This window comes from Camellia sinensis, chromosome 14 (genome assembly GCF_055761805.1).
Source record: "Camellia sinensis isolate YWXY chromosome 14, ASM5576180v1, whole genome shotgun sequence".
Taxonomy (NCBI): Eukaryota; Viridiplantae; Streptophyta; class Magnoliopsida; order Ericales; family Theaceae; genus Camellia; species Camellia sinensis.
Window position 1 is genome coordinate 40317690 of NC_138974.1, and position 17589 is coordinate 40335278.

At 34.9% G+C, this 17589-nt stretch overlaps 1 long non-coding RNA gene across 1 annotated transcript; it reads left to right on the forward strand.

The window, feature by feature from the left end:
• Positions 1–14231: 14231 nt before the first annotated feature.
• On the forward strand, positions 14232–15061 carry LOC114290543 (uncharacterized). The gene is made up of 2 exons (XR_014351013.1): positions 14232–14414; positions 14944–15061. It is a non-coding gene; the product is annotated as an uncharacterized LOC114290543 (long non-coding RNA).
• The last annotated feature ends 2528 nt before the right edge of the window (positions 15062–17589 follow it).

Here is a 17589-nt window from a genome sequence, read left to right on the forward strand (position 1 = left end):
GAATCTAATGAAGATGAAAGTGACAACGAAGATCAAGGCGAAGAGGGACATAAACAATTCTTTGCTTTCATGGCGGCTTCCGAAACTGGAGGACGAACAGAGTATCCGAAGAGCCTGGTTGAGAATGCCACTGATGATGAATCCTCGGGAAGTGATGATAAAGAGCTTGAGCAAGCTTATGAAAAGTTGTATAAGGAATCTCTTAAGTTATCCAAATTGAATGACAAACTCACTGTGAAACTCACAGCATGTGAAAGTGAGAATGTCAAACTAAAGGAGGAGATTTCCGAGGCTAGGATTGATGCCATCAAGATAGCTAGTGATCGACAAGCTCTTTGTGCAAAACTATTGACTTGTGAGACAGAGAGGAATGAGCTACAGCAAATCTATGCAACATATGAAGAAAAAATTGAAACTCTTGAGATGTCTCAAGTTGCTTTGGAAGAACTAATGATCAAAAAAGAGGAAGAGCTCAAGTGTGCTATGGCTACCATTGGTCTTTAGAACAAAGGATCACAGACTTTGGAGGATATCATTAGGTCTCAACAAATCTGTTCTGACAAGAGTGGCATTGGCTTTGGTGGTAAGAAAGAGCAAAAACAGAGTGCATCCACATCTCATGATACAAGAACTAAAGCGCAGGAGGAGCACAAGGTTCAACGAGAGGAAAGACTTCTCAATCTTCCTAAAGTTGGTAAAGTCAAAGAAAAGAAGGTACACCCTATACACCCTATTTTTATTTGTCATCATTGTGGTATACATGGTCATATTCGCCCTTATTGTTATAAGTTGCATGGGAGAGTGTCTCAAAGAGATGGAAGAAATTTCAATATCTTGTGGGGTAAGAGACACTTCATTGGTTGTAATGAGGTTAAGGGTCATATTAGACCTCGTTATTTTGATTTTCTTGAGACCAATCGCGAACAGAGGTTTTGTTTGTCTAGTCCTAGGAATAGGAAGTTACGCACCAAGTCTAGACAGGTTCCCATGGAAGGGAAAGGGGACCGTAACGTTAAGACACCACCCAAGAACTGCAATTCTCACAATTTTTTTCACACTAAAGCGGTTTGGGTGAGAAAACTTGACTTGTGTTAATTTGTTTATTCTTTTTAGTGTTTGGGTTTTGGTGGGGTTTTTTTGAGTCATTTAATGTGTGCTTGTTCGCTTTCTGTCTTTGTTTAGAAAAAGAAAAAAAAATAATAAAAAAAAAACCAAAAAGATTTTCTTAGTATGGTTTTGCAAGCTTAAAATTTTTTGAGTGGTCCTTGGTGCATATTGGAATTGTTGAGAATATCCATTACATGTTAATATGTGTGTACTTTCTTTGGTCATTACTCGTTGGAGTGTGTGTTCTTTGATTAGTATGTCTCATTCTGTACACACTCTTGAATTAGCAAATTTTGGAGTCTTCCGCCTTAGTGATTATTTTTTTTCTATGGACTTCTGTCGTTGATCTTTTGCGTTTCTAGAGGAATTGGCCTATACTAGCATATTATGGGTGATGTTGAGTCTCTTAAACCACCTTCCATCTTTTTACATCCCCACGGCTTTCCTCTTTATTCTTTGTAGTCCAGCCATGAGGAAAAGGCTACCTCAGAGTCACCAACCAGGCCATCCTTATTATATCCATGCTTCTCTGGTTCGGTTTCCATACTCTTGAGTGTGTCAGCCGCCAATGAGTGTGCAAAAGAAAGAAAAAATGTGCAAAAGAAAGAAAAAAAAAGATGTGCAAAAGAAAAAAAAGAAAAAGATGTAAAAAAAAAATAAAGGAAAAAATAAAGGATTCATTGATTGAGGGGCAGCCTTCGCCTTTACTCACCAAAGGATGTACAAAAGAAAGAAAAGAAAAAGAAGTAAAAAAATAAATAAATAAAAATAAAAATAAAAAAAATAAAGGAAAAAATAAAGGATTCATTGATTGAGGGGGAGCCTCCGCCTTTACTCACCAAATACCCCTTGATTCCAAGTGGTTTAACTTTCCGTAGTTGTGCTTAGATTCTCTTGTCAGAGGTCCAGCTATCAGATCATTACTAGGATTTGAATTTTGTGTTTGTCGAACTTCAAGAGTCATACACACACTTTTATCATGGGATCTATGCTTTTCACATAATGCATCACTTTCTTTTAGGAGGAATTTTCTAGAGGCTGTGCACATTGTGTTTTCAAGTAATTGTGCTTCTTGGATAATCTTGTGTGTTTTAAGGTCCAAATTTGAAATTCCTTGCTTGATCCACCATATTATTTTTGTCATTTTCTTCTTGTTCATTGTTTTCCATGTTTGTGGTTGCTTTTCGTAAGGGGGAGTTTGGTTTATCATTAAAAGAGTTTGTAAGCATGAACACTTTGTTTTGTTTGGTAAGGGAGATTGGCTATAGTTGTTTTGCATGTTGCTATGCACTGTTTGCTTATTATTTCCTTCTTGCATGCTCTTGATATTTACATCATCATATCATTGCTTGTGTGGTTTATGATCTTGCTTTTGTTGTTTAAGCTTTCTTTGTCAATTCGTGACAAAAAGGGGGAGAAAGTTGTTTTTCATGAGTTTTTGTTTTCATCTAATGTTCTCCAAGTTGCATCTATTCATGTTTTCCATCTCATGCTTCAAGATAATCGTGTCATATGTCTATTGCTTTTTCATATACTCTTGTGGGACTAATAGTTGTTTTGCAGATCATGACCTTGAGAAAGAAGTTTGTTTTTATTGGCTATAAGGGTTGGGGTAATTAGGATTTTATTTGTTAGGTGTATTTTGTCACGGCATTGCCAAAGAGGGAGATTGTTAGGTTTTTTCTTGGCAATCCCATTTGAACAAAACTCCTTTAAGTTATACTTAATTTCGCACTTTTTATTTCAGTGAGGCTATGAGTGGTTAGATGCGAATCCAAGCCGAATTGTGCCTTGCAGAGAAGTTTCTGATGTTAATGCTTTCAAGATTGCCACTTCGCTGATTATGATGGGGATAGAGCTGCCCGGTTAGCTCGCGGGGGTCGAGGGGGCAGCGCCCCTTGGCGGGTCTGGGGCAACGTCCCGGCGGGGTCGAGGGGCAGCGCCCCCGAAGCAAAATGCAAAATTGCATTCAAAATTTCATGTCTGTCCTTGCACGCTCGAGCGAAGGAGTTCTCGCTCGAGCGAAGGCTGCGTCTGTGTAAAAGCCTGAAAGAGATGAATGTACGCTCGAGCGAAGGGTGCGTGGCTCGAGTGAAGCCACTTATGGAAAACACGCGTTTTTGGTTCCTCGCTCGAGCGAGCGTCGCGATTCAGTTTTCTATAAGTACGGGTTTTTGTCAGATTTTAGGATTACTTCTCCAGATCTTCTTCTTGGGCTCTAGGGTTTATATCTTGGGATATTTTGCTAGTTTTCTTTGATGTTTTGATTGAGTATTCAACTCATGGTTTAAAGAGTATGCATCAAAGGATTATTTGTTTATTCTACACAAAAGAGAGAGTTGTTCTTCGGTGGATTCTGAAGAATTCGAGCCTAAAGCTTTGGTGGATTCCGGAGTGGCTCATTGTCAAGACAATTCCGAGGTGAAGACGAGGTTGGAAGAGGCACATAGAGGTTGGTTCAATTCGGACGTGGATTCACTAGCTAATTGAGAGTATACCTGTGTAATTCCTTTTTATCTTCTTAGTGGATTGTTTTGTGGCTGTTGCCTGTGATTTTTTTTATCACAATTGGAGGTGCTCCAATTGTGGTTTTTCCACGTTAAAATCGTTGTGTCGATTTGCCTTGATTGTTTGATTATGATTGTTTTATTGCTTAAAATTGATACATAATCACAAATCAACATCTAGGGGATTTCTAGATTTTTCAAGTGTGACCATGGTTCTTACTTTTTCTCTTGCACACAAGGAAGGTTTTCCACGTAAATGGTTGTCTGCCTACTATATCATTGCTATTTAAGTTGTGGTTGCCATTGATTTTTCATGCTTTAATTCATATTGGCATAATAATTGATTTGGCATAATTTGAAATTGGTACTTGTTGGTTATTCACTGAATGTTGAATAAATATAACTCTTAGTAGTTAAAATTTCTTCAAAGAGCTTGGCCTATTCATAGTCTCTAGGCACAAACTACCTATCTCCGCAATTTCATAAAATTTAGTTGGCTTCAAGGTGACATGTTATTAATGGTGGTTCTTATCTCATTTTGACCGCGGAAAGAAAGAAAGAATGAAAAAAACAAAAAAAAAAATAGATAAAGTTTGTTTTATGTCAGGCTTGTAGCCTTGTGTGGATTAACTCTTGATTTGATTGAGCAGCTTAACATGAGGGATGGCGATCAAATTGATGCCATGACGCACCAAGATGGAGGTGGGCTGTAAGGCAAATGACTGCGTCCCAGAAGGAATCTACTTAGCAATTTAAAACTAAAAAAAAAAAAACCTTGCAGACATATACTTTCTTGGATCTGTGTAATGCAAAGGTGAAAGAAAAAGCAAGGAAAGATTGTAATGTTAGCTTCCATTTAAACTATTAACTCTTCGATTTGGTAGTGTTCCTTTCTGGTTGATATGAATATGATACAAACTCGGGATATTGTTCTTCACATGTCTTCTGTTTACTTTTTTTTGTTTGGTTCATTTGATCATTGCATGGTAGAGAATCTATTTGTTTAAGTAAGCATTAGAAATGGGATCAGAGAAAAAAGAAAAGAAAAAAGTAAGCACTAGAAAGTGGTATTCTCTCTGTTAAATCATTTTTGCTATTTCATTGAATAACGTGATTCCAATTTTGTAAATATATGTTCTTGAATTTGTGCTTTTTATAAACTATATCAAGAACAATTTGAAATGTTTTCAATTCCATGGCTTTCTTGTGGAAGCATGGGTGAAAATATTTTCATATTTTGCTCAAGCTTTATGTTAGAATTTTAACTTTTGTTAATCATGCCACCTAATGGAGAGGGAGATTTTATAGGTGATTTTGGGAGCAAATATGGTTGTCTATCTACAATAGATCTACTCAATTGTGAAATTTGGTTATTTTTGTTGGAAATGGTAGAAAAATTCTGGTTTTACCCAGAATTTTTTATCAAGTTTGGTCTATTTTTTAGGTGGGCCCCGAGTGTCGATTTACTCGGGTCAAAGTGGTAACACGTTCTATGCCGCGTTGTGATTCACGTGGTATATTTGGTTGCTCAAAACTATTACTGAGTGAATGGGAAATTGAAGCCAAAGTGTGCTCCATGGAAATGGAGTTTTGGTGGAAATTCCTTAAAGGTTGTAAATTGGCTTGTCCCACATTGATTTGGTGAGAAGTTTTGAAAGGGTTTATAAGGCTTGGATGAGATACTTGGGGTGTGCCCCAAGGGGTACCCAAGTGTTTCTGAGGGAGAGGTTATGGGCTAGACCCATTGGACCCAAAAATCACCACGCGGGCGGGCTGGGCTGGGCTGGGCCTGGGCGCGGGTGCGGGTTGGGTTGGGCTTCTAATCTTTTTGGGTCAAAAACATTTGAATTTAATTTTATTTTTTGGTAAAATAAAATCCAGAATTCAAATTAAACTTATTTGGATTTTCTGTACATCCAAATAGGGCTCTTCCCGTTTTCAAACAGAAATAAACTAGTTTAGAATTAGTGCACACCCAAACAGGGCCCTTCCCGTTTTTGCTATCTGTTTGAATTGTTAACATATTCAAATCTATTTGAATTCAAAACCAACAGATATCATACCTGTTCAATTTAAAACCAAGAGTCACCTTTACATCTATAAATAGGACCACCCTCATTTGATGTTTTTTTTGATTCAGAAATTTCGCATTTTTGCTCTGTTAATTATATTCTTCATCTTGCTGCATTTTATTTCTAAAAGAAAGAGTGTAAACACTTAGTGTGTTCGTAAGGCAAACAATTTGTAGTGCTGCTATTGTTTGTGGTAAGATCATTTCATCCTGGGAGATAGACGTCCAAATTCTGAAAGCACCGTGGAGAGGACGAATCTGTCTTAAGGACACAGTGTCAAACACTGGACTTGATCAGATTATAATTCGAAGAAATTAAATCAAGTAAGTTATTTAATTAATTTTTGCGTTATTGTTATTTATTAAAATCAGATTTAAATTTTGTTTTTGTAACAAAATAAAATCTGTTTTTATTTATTTATTTTTATTTCGAGTTTGATTTTTGTAATCAAACAAATTCTCTCCTTTTCTTTATTTCTTTAAATTCTAATTGTTGTTGTGTACACAATAGAATTAAATCTTTTAAATACAGTGAAGATTGTCCTACAATCTTAAGACAAAATCCTTTTTGGTATCTTCATTGTATTTAATTTTCTGTATTTTCAAACTAATATTCTGGTTGGAAAAACAAATAGTGATTTATGCTATTTGACAGATAGTAGTAATATACTGTCTCTTTTCTTTGACAACTAGTAGTAATATACTGGTGTCATTAACAATTGCAGAATATTATTTGATGTTACAGAAAATTATTTTGGTATTTTATTTTTCTAGTTTTAGTAACAAGGAAAATAAAATTACAGTATTTTTCTAGTTTTAGTAACAAGAAAAATAAAATGATTTTGTGTTATAATTTATTTTCTGGTTTAAGTAACTAGAAAATTAATTTGTGGTTTGGTTTTCTGATTTTTGTAATCAGTTATTATTTCGGTATTTTATTTTACTAGTTTTAGTAACAAGGAAAATAAAATTATTTTGTATTGTAATTTATTTTCTGGTTTTAGTAACTAGAAAATTAATTTTGTTAATCAATCATGTAACTTTGTGACTCGGTCACAATCTGCTAATTTTGTAAGTAACTTATGGTTTCGTTTGGTAGACCACTTATTTTTGAACCCTTTGTGAAAAGGTGTTAATTATTTTGACTTTATCATAATTCATCGTGAGTATACATGGAAGAATTTGTTTCTAGAGTAAAATATTAGTTTTACAAACTAATTTTATTTTTATTACAATGTGGATTCATAGTCTTGAATTGTTTCTGTACTTGAGTCGGAATATATATATATAATAATATAAGGGCAAATTACATATACACCCCTCGAGGTTTGGTTAAATTACAAATACCCCCTTGAGGTTTGAGAAATTACGAATTCCCCCCTGAATGCTATATTTACATAAGAAATTAGGGGGTAATTTGTTATGAAATATAAACCTCAGGGGGTAAATTGTTATGAAAATACAAACCTCAGGGGGCGGGATGTAATTTCCGAAACCTCAAGGGGGTATCTGTAATTTTACCAAACCTCGAGGGGTGTATATGTAATTTGCCCTATATATATTAACAAGAACATTTTAATGCATATTTAATTTGTTTATTTATGTACAAATCAAACTTATTAAATGAATGTATGTTTTGTCATTTTGAAGTTTAAAATTTAAATGCGTTGGATTTTATTTATGAGTTGAGAATCCTTTTATTTCATGATGCAAGTGATGGGATCGTGCATGATTAATTTATTTTGTTAATTCATTATTTTTAGTTGATGCATTTGATATGCATGTATGATATCAACTCAAGTTATTTCTTAACAATAATTTCAAGTGGTTTGGAATGATAAATTGTTATGTCGACTTTGGACATAAGCAGGTTAATTTGAATATTTCTAATCAATTTTGAATGGGTGTTTAAACACCAGAGAAATTTAAACATGAAGATGTATGTAATTATATCGGTCCGTTTAATTGGGAAGTAATTTAAGAAATCTTTTATGTTGATTATTAAATTATGTGGCATGAGATGTCATTATACTTGCGTAGTAGAATTTGTTAAACCATGAACCATGTTATTAATATGGGGGTATATCTCTTGCATTAGTTGAGATAATTTAATTTTCTTCTGTCACAAATATTTTTATGACAGTGACATTTATTTGTTATTGAGTTGCAAGAATGTATACAATCAAATGGGTTTTTGAATTGTTTGATTCTTAGGCAAAATTTTTTATGAGGATATGATTTTGTCAAAACATTAATTCTGACTTGAGTAGTCATAATTATTTTGGTTTTTTCTTGAATTTGTTTTAAAATTCATTGATTTATATTAGAAGTGATAGGGGTGGTGAATATGATGCACCATTAAATGAATTTTGTGCACAACATGGCATTATTCACCAAACTACAGCCCCTTATTCTCCACAGCAAAATGGAATTGCTGAAAGGAAGAATAGAACCCTCAAAGAAATGATGAATGTCGTGTTACTAAGTTCAGGCTTACCACAGAACTTGTGGGGGGAAGCAATATTGTCTGCTAATTATGTTCTTAATAGAATACCCCACAAGAAAACCAACAGCACTCCTTATGAATTTTGGAAAGGTCGACCGCCTTCCTACAAATACTTAAAAGTGTGGGGGTGTTTGGCAAAAGTTGAAGTACCTGTTCCTAAAAAGACTAAGATTGGACCAAAAACATTAGATTGTGTGTTTATTGGTTATGCTCAGAATAGTAGTGCATATCGGTTTCTGACTTATAAATCAGAAATACCTGATATAAATGTGAACACTATTATAGAGTCAAGGAATGCTGTGTTTTTTGAACATGTCTTTCCTTACAAGAAAGGACAGGAATTAAGTTCACAGAAAAGAACTTATGATTGTACACAAAGTCAAGAGACTAATGACAATCAAACACAAGAGACTAGTAATAGTCTTGACCAACAGGATTTAACTGATGATGAACCAAGACGAAGTAAGAGAGCGAGAACATCAAAATCCTTTGGTCCAGATTTTCTGACATACTTGTCAGAAAATGAACCTCAAAGCTTTAAGGCAGCAATGACAGGTCCTGAAGCACCTTTGTGGAAAGAGGCTGTTAATAATGAAATTGAATCCATTATGCAAAATCATACTTGGGAATTGGTGGATCTTCCATCAGGTTCTAAACCTCTTGGATATAAATTGATATTCAAGAGAAAAATGAAAGCAAATGGTTCAATTGACAAGTATAAAGCAAGACTTGTTGTTAAAGGTTACAGACAAAAGGAAGGTCTGGACTATTTTGACACATATTCTCCTGTGACAAGAATAACATCCATTCGCATGCTTATTGCTATAGTAGCGTTGTTTAATCTAGAAATACATCAGATGGATGTTAAGACAGCTTTCTTAAACGGTGATCTAAATGAAGAGATCTATATGGAACAACCCGAAGGGTTTGTAGTATCAGGGCAAGAAAAGAAAGTTTGTCGACTTGTAAAATCCCTTTATGGATTAAAACAAGCACCAAAACAATGGCATGAAAAATTTGATCATGCAATGCTTACTAATGGGTTTAAGATAAACGAATGTGACAAATGCGTCTATGTTAAAGACACTGACCAAGGATATGTCATAGTTTGTCTTTATGTGGATAACATGCTTATCATTGGAAGCAGTCAAAACATGATCAAATCAACTAAGCAGATGCTTAACAAAAGATTTGATATGAAAGATATGGGGGTCGCAGATGTTATATTAGGAATGAAAATTACTAAAACATCTGACGGATATGCATCATCTCAATCTCATTATATTGAGAAAATGCTTGATAAATTTATCAAGGATGATTTGAATTTAGCTAGAACACCTGTAGACATCAGTCTTTATTTATCAAAAAATAAAGGTGATGCAGTGTCTCAGTTAAAATACTCCCAAATCATTGGAAGCCTAATGTACCTAATGAATTGTACTCGTCCTGATATAGCTTATGCTATCAGTAAATTGAGTAGGTACACTAGTAACCCTGGAGAAGACCATTGGAAAGCGATCATTCGGGTTCTTAGATATCTAAGATTTACTCGTGATCATGGTTTGAACTTTACTCGATATCCAGCAGTACTCGAAGGTTATTGTGATGCCAATTGGATATCGGATACTAAAGATTCAAAATCCACTAGTGGATATGTCTTTACTCTAGGAGGCGCTGCTGTTTCTTGGAAGTCCACGAAACAAACTTGCATCGCACGATCCACAATGGAATTCGAGTTCATTGCTTTAGACAAAGCAGGTGAAGAAGCAAAATGGTTTCGTCACTTCTTAGAAGACATTTCAATGTGGCCAAAACCTGTGCCAGCTATTTGCATTCATTGTGATAATCAATCTGCAATAGGCAGGGCACAGAATCATATGTATAACGGTAAGTCACGATATATTCGTCGTCGACATAATACCGTAAGGAAATTGTTGTCAAACAGAATAATCTCAATAGATTATATAAAATCTAAAGAGAATATTGCGGATCCGTTAACAAAAGGTTTGACAAAAGAGCTAATGTATAGTTCATCGAAGGGGATGGGATTAAAGCCTATTACATAAGAGTCGTCATAATGATAACCCTACTTATATGACTGAAGATCCCAAGAACTAAGTTCAAAGGGACAACTAAGTTATATATGGCTCACCAGAAATCACCAAGGGATTAAAAATTCCCTACCCATTCCTATGGTGAGAGTGATATCTGCAACATATGTTGTATGCAGGGGTATAAGGATAAGCTTTGCTTTTAATGATTACTTATATCTTGATTAAGGTATAAAATCAAGACGAGTATAAGGAGATACTCACAATAAGAATCACCTATATGAGTGTTGAACTGGGGCCAGTTCTATGAGAATGAAAAGGCTAAATTCTCTAGAAACACTTATGAAAACCAGGCGCGTTCAAGGCCAAAATGAACACAATAGTGAGAACCACGATGTGTTAGAAGATATTTTGTGTGAAATCTATTGTCTTGGCTTACACAAAACGGCTGAACAATTCAAGGCATCGCGTCCATTGGTTAGCCAGTAAGTCTGATAGGTTATCACTAGGGAAGGTTCAAGGCCGAAAACTACCTATCCTGATGCAAGATATTTTTGACTTATACTCTTTTGTTAAAGTCTGCATATTGTTGCATTTCCGTTGTCATCAAATTCCATTCATGTGGGGGATTGTTGGAAATGGTAGAAAAATTCTGGGTAAAACCAGAATTTTTTCTCAAGTTTGGTCTATTTTTTAGGTGGGCCCCGAGTGTCGATTTACTCGGGTCAAAGTGGTAACGCGTTCTATGCCGCGTTGTGATTCACGTGGTATATTTGGTTGCTCAAAACCATTGCCGAGTGAATGGGAAATTGAAGCCAAAGTGTGCTCCATGGAAATGGAGTTTTGGTGGAAATTCCTTAAAGGTTGTAAATTGGCTTGTCCCACATTGATTTGGTGAGAAGTTTTGAAAGGGTTTATAAGGCTTGGGTGAGATACTTGGGGTGTGCCCCAAGGGGTGCCCCAAGGGGTACCCAAGTGTTTGTGAGGGAGAGGTTATGGGCAAAATGGGCTAGACCCATTGGACCCAAAAATCACCACACACGCGCGCCGCCGCCGTTGTCCGTCCGGCCGGGCGGGCTGGGCTGGGCCTGGGCTTGGGCGCGGGTGCGTGGTGTGTGGTTGGGTTGGGCTTCTAATCTTTTTGGGTCAAAAACATTTGAATTTAATTTTATTTTTTGGTAAAATAAAATCCAGAATTCAAATTAAACTGATTTGGATTTTCTGTACATCCAAACAGGGCCCTTCCCGTTTTCAAACAGAAATAAACTAGTTTAGAATTAGTGCACACCCAAACAGGGCCCTTCTCGTTTTTGCTATCTGTTTGAATTGTTAACAGATTCAAATCTGTTTGAATTCAAAACCAACAGGTATCATACCTGTTCAATTTAAAACCAAGAGCCACCTTTACATCTATAAATAGGACCACCCTCATTTGATGTTTTTTTTTATTCAGAAATTTCGTATTTTTCCTCTGTTAATTATATTCTTCATCTTACTGCATTTTATTTCTAAAAGAAAGAGTGTAAACACTTAGTGTGTTCGTAAGGCAAACAATTTGTAGTGCTGCTATTGTTTGTGGTAAGATCATTTCATCCTGGGAGATAGACGTCCAAATTCTGAAAGCACCGTGGAGAGGACGAATCTGTCTTAAGGACACAGTGTCAAACACTGGACTTGATCAGATTATAATTCGAAGAAATTAAATCAAGTAAGTTACTTAATTAATTTTTGCGTTATTGTTATTTATTAAAATCAGATTTAAATTTTATTTTTGTAAGAAAATAAAATCTATTTTTATTTATTTATTTTTATTTCGAGTTTGATTTTTGTAATCAAACAAATTCTCTCATTTTCTTTATTTCTTTAAATTCTAATTGTTGTTGTGTACACAATAGAATTAAATCTTTTAAATACAGTGAAGATTGTCCTACATTTTTCTCTGCAATAATTTTGTTGTAATTTTCATTATAACAACACAAGTTAGAGAAAGATAATCCGACAATTTAAGTTTAAAAGTAAATCAAATTATTATTAAAACAATGCCTTTTTATTTTATTTTAATTTAATTTTAAAAAAAAAAAACCAAGAACTTAGCATTGAAGAAAGGAAAAGTGAACAAAAAATGTGAAAGTAAAAGAAAGATGAAGGACTTCCAAGTCTCTCACAAAATGATACCTTTCATTTCTTCATCTTTTGTTTGTTTATGGACTGACTTTTGCTAGGAAATGGGGTAATCAAAATCAGGGGTGGTGTCTCTATCATGTGTGTGTGTGTGTGTGTGTGTGTGTGTTTTTTTAAAACACTTATTTTGTAAAATAACAAAAATAGAAAAGACATAGAAGGGATTGACAAACTCATGGGTTTCACATTTTATATCAGTTACACATAGGTAGGTGTTAGGCATTATAAAAAATAAAAAAATAGCACCATATTTTCCAAAATAGAAAAGGATAGATGATTTTTACAAGTTATGAGCTCCCAAATAATCAAGAAACAAAACATACACAACTTAATTGACAACCCTTTTCTATGAAAAAATAAAATAAAATTAACAAACAAACGTGATGTTAATCAAAGTCTTAATAAATAGTTAGTGAGCAGAGAAAAAGATTATTTTTCACTTTTATCTCTTAAGTTATCACTATTTTTTTTTTTTTTTTGGCTTCATATCAAAATTGTCAAATTTATCTACTAGTGCTTACAATTATTTATTTTAGTTCATGTAGCCCAATTGAAAAAAGGTTGTACGAAACTTAATTTGATGGTTAAAAAGATTATTTCAAAAATTGAACAACTTAAGATGGCTGCTATTAGCACCTACCTTAATTCTTTGGACCTCATATTTTTTTCAATCCCCATCCTAAACCCTAAATTTCAATAAGATTTTTTTTAACATCCTACTTAATATTAAATTTATCCATATTCATAATATTATCACACCCAAGTGCACACCCATCTAATTTTGCACACCTTCTCCATCATGGTTGAAGACATTCTCTCTCCTTCCCTCTCCTGTTGAAGAACAACGACGGCGATCCCTATCATATTGAAGAAAGATGACGACGACGGTACCTCGCTTGGATTTATTTGAAATCAGTGAACGAAGGTGTCCATTTTATCAAAACCATTGCATCATTGTTGTAAAACTTAGCCAAAATCACACCACCGGTCAACCACTCGGTCATCTGGTCGGTCAACCGGCCAAAGGTTGGTTCAGTATTGTGTTGTCAAATATAAACAATTTTGTCGGCACTGTGTTGCCAAATATAAACAATTTTTTTAGCACTATGTTGCCGAATATAAACAAAATTTTCAACAGTGTATAACTTAACCCTCAATTCATTCTATTCCATTCCAATTCAATATAACAAACAAAATAACAAACATCCATTCTAATTTAGCCACTAACTTCTAGTTCAAGGTTTTAGATTGTGATGAAAATAAATATGTTTAGGGTTTAGGATGGTGATGAAGAGGAACATGTTAGGTTTAGATGGGTGAGGAATACATTTAGGTGGGGAGGTGGGTGAATAATATTGCAGAGTTGTTTTTATTGGTGGGTGAGTGTTCTATTAAAGATTATCCTTTAATGTAATTTTACTTTATGGTGTAATTGTAATAAAAAAAGAAAAAGAAAAGAGGAAATTGGGGGATTCAAAAAAATTAGATAGGTGCTAATAGCAGCCCTCCAATTTAATTATATAATCAAATATTTATCAAATTAGATGTGAGGTTGTAGTTTGTTCAAAATAATAAGAAACAATTTCTAAAATACTTTCATATGACATCAAATATATATATATATATATATATATATATATATATATACTTTAATATATTTGTAATAACATTCCAATGCAGATTTTGGTCATTACCATTTTTCATTTTAACAGCAAAAAATAATTTGTAATATATATATATGGAGGTAAAGGGTGGAAAAGAAAAGAAGAAAGCAAAAGAAAGAGGAAGACTGAGTCATTACTTTCTTTGGTCCCCCAACAAAGTGATACCTTGCCTCCACCCAGCTCTCAAATTGCTGTTTCTTCATCATTAAAAGTCTATCTATGCATTGCTGTTTATGAATGGACTTCTTCATACCCTGCATTTGCTTGCAACCGGAGTGATCAAAATCAGAGCAGACTGTGTTGTTACTCATCTTCATCATGTCAGAGGTAGGTCTTCTTCATCAATTTGGAACCGCATTAATTTAGGAATCTGTGTTTTTTTTTTTCCACACTTCTTTCAGGAGTGCTTGGGTTACCTCATGATCGCATTGTTAATCCCTCTTTTTGGATTTCCCTTGATTTTCTGACTCTATATTTGCCTGTTATGATTGTATTTGAATTGGGTTTTTTGTTATGTAGTAGTTTATACAAGCCAATTAGAGATTACCCACTTTTTGTTTTGGGAATGTTCTTTATGCATTTTTGGTTTTTGGTTTTGTATGATCTAACATTTCACCGTACATTTTGATTTCTCTTTTAATCCTAATTTAGACTCAGAAATTACCCCTTCCAATCTTTCCACACATACAAAATATTGTAAAATGGGCTTTTTTGAACTCACTTTGTAGTTTTGTTGTTATCTATAAAGTTGTGTTTTTCAAGACTTCATAATATAACCCTTACCATAATTTTTTCATCTCTCTATATTTAGAGAAATATAATATTTATACTTACCCTTTATTTGACATTGGTGTAGATGGAAGGAGGGAAATGGGAGGATTTGAGTATGGATTGCTTGGTGAATGTGTTTGGGAGAGTTGGAATTGAATCACTGCTATTGGATGTTCCCTTCATGTGCAAGTCATGGTACAAAGCCACGCTCAGTCCTCTCTGCTGGCGCCGACTTGATTTTTCTAAAATCTCACTTGATTCATGGTCTTATGATGAATCCATATCAAGATTGCTTGATAAATATCAATTACATGATAAATTGTCTGTCACTGCATTCATCAAGTTTGTAGTTAAGCGTAGTGCTAGATCTGCCACTTTTCTGTCACTTCCGGACTGTTGCACAGAGGAAGCATTGCTTTATGTTGCAGATGAGTAAGTTCTACAAACTGACTTCATTAAGTTGTTCTATGTCTTCATTTACTAACAATCTGCCACTATGGCATTTTTATATATATCCAAAACTCGAAAGGTAAAAACTCAGCAAATGAAATTGCATAAATAGGCTGAAGGGACAGCTAAAATGGGAGTAGGATACTCTGCAATGGTGGTTTATGAGCCAGAAATACGATCATTGAGCGCTCTAAGAGTGGTTTAACCTTGCAAGTTACAATGATTTTGTTTTTGGCTCTTAACCCACCATTGCAAGTTTATTGCAAAGGTGGATTATTTGCAATGGATCCTAAACTGTTAAATGACTCTGATTTAAAATTACTTTCTAGTTTGATCGGAAGATGAGGGATGCCTTTGTATGAGTTTTTTGTTGGCACAATCTTCTGTGTAAATAAAATAATTTGAAACAATTCAAACAAAATAAAATAAAACTTACAGTATTTATTTTGTAGCACCGAATAAATAATTCAAACACCAAGTCGAGTGTGTGACACTTTGTCCTTAAGACATATTCGCCCCGCTACGGTGCTGACGGTTGGGTGGCGTCTATCTCCCAGGATACAATGATCTTCACAAAATTGTTGTAGCACACCAAACAAAATTGTACGGAGAACCAAACCTTGTGTTCTATACTCTCTTAAATTTAATCTAAAACTAATATATGAAGAATAAATGCACTAGAACAAAATAGACAGCAAAGAGACAAATATTCAGACTGATTTTTGGATTGGAAAACACTGCTGGAATGTTGGTATTTATAGGCACACAAGTGCTGACCGAACAGGTATAAAATTCAAATGAATATGTGTGGTTTGAATCCAACAGGTGCTATTTTGAAAACACATATACAAACTGTTCAACAGATTAACCGCTGGAATGACACTGTTTGAATCTGCCTGGGCAGATTTAAATCTGTCCGATTTTGAACAGATCCAAAAAATAGTTTGGGCTCAAAAATCTATTATGGAATAAAAGGAAGAGACACAATTGTTGGACAACAATTTGAATTTCAAATTCAAATTTCAAAATTTAAATTAATTTTTCCTGCAAGAATTTATTGAAAAAATTCAAATAAATTTTGTCTAAAAAATTAATGTTTAGATGCGACCCAACCCACACCCGCGCCTTGCACGGCTTGGCCGGACGGACGGACGGCGGCGGCTTGCGCGCGCGTGTGGTGGTTTTAGGCTAAGGTACACTTTGTCCATAGCTCCTCTCTTCTACAAACTTGAGGTGTCCCTTGGGGTCCAACCCAAGTGTTGTAGGCTAGAGCTTATATGCATAAATAAACTCTCTTAAAGTTTCAATGTGGGACAAGCCTCACAAGGAAACCCACATTACAAACTTTAAATGTTCATTCCACGAACCCGAAAACAACGTCATGTTCACATTCACTCATAAATGGTTTTGATGAACCGTCTTCACCATGTGACTTGCCACGTGGCAAGGAACACTTCACCTCTTCGAACCCACCCCAAAAGACGTTCGGGGCCTACACAATTTTGGGCTCAAAGTTGGCCCAAAATAAGCTTTATAAAAACACCATTTTTCCAACAATCCCCCACATGAATGGAATTTGATGGAGAGAAAATGCAACAACATGATCTAAAAACAGAGAGTACAGAAATTGGAAATATTCTGCAAAGGATAGGTAGCTTTTGGCTTTGAACCTTCCCTTGTGAGACACTATCGGATTTACTAGCTAACCAGTGAACATGATGTCTTGAACTGTTCGGCCGTTTGTGTAAACCAAGACAATAGAACTCACACAGTATATCCCCAGACACAGTTTAGTTCTCACTATTGTATTCATTTTGGCCTTGAACAACCTGGTCATTCATGAGTGCTCTAAAGACTTGTAGCCCATCACAAATCTTATAGAATCGGCCCAGTTCACACTTACATAGGTGATTCTTATGAAGAGTATCCTGCCATCCTTCACTAGGTATACCTAGATATAAGAATCATTAAAAGTATTACTTAACCTTAAAACTCTGCAGTCATCACTATTTCATCATAGAAATGGGTAGGATTTTAACTCCCCAGTGATCCTTCTGAGTCATTCCTAACTCGGTTGTCCCTTTGAACCTAGATCTTGGGATCTCCAGTCAACTAGGTTGGGTTGCCGTTGTGGTAACTTTTATTTAATAGGCTTTAGTCCTATTTCCCTTGATGAATTCTCAACTAACTCTCTTGCTAACCCTTTTGGTTAGTGAATCCGTTATGTTGTCTTTAGACTTAATATATTCAATGGAAATAATTTCATTAGAGAGTAGTTGTC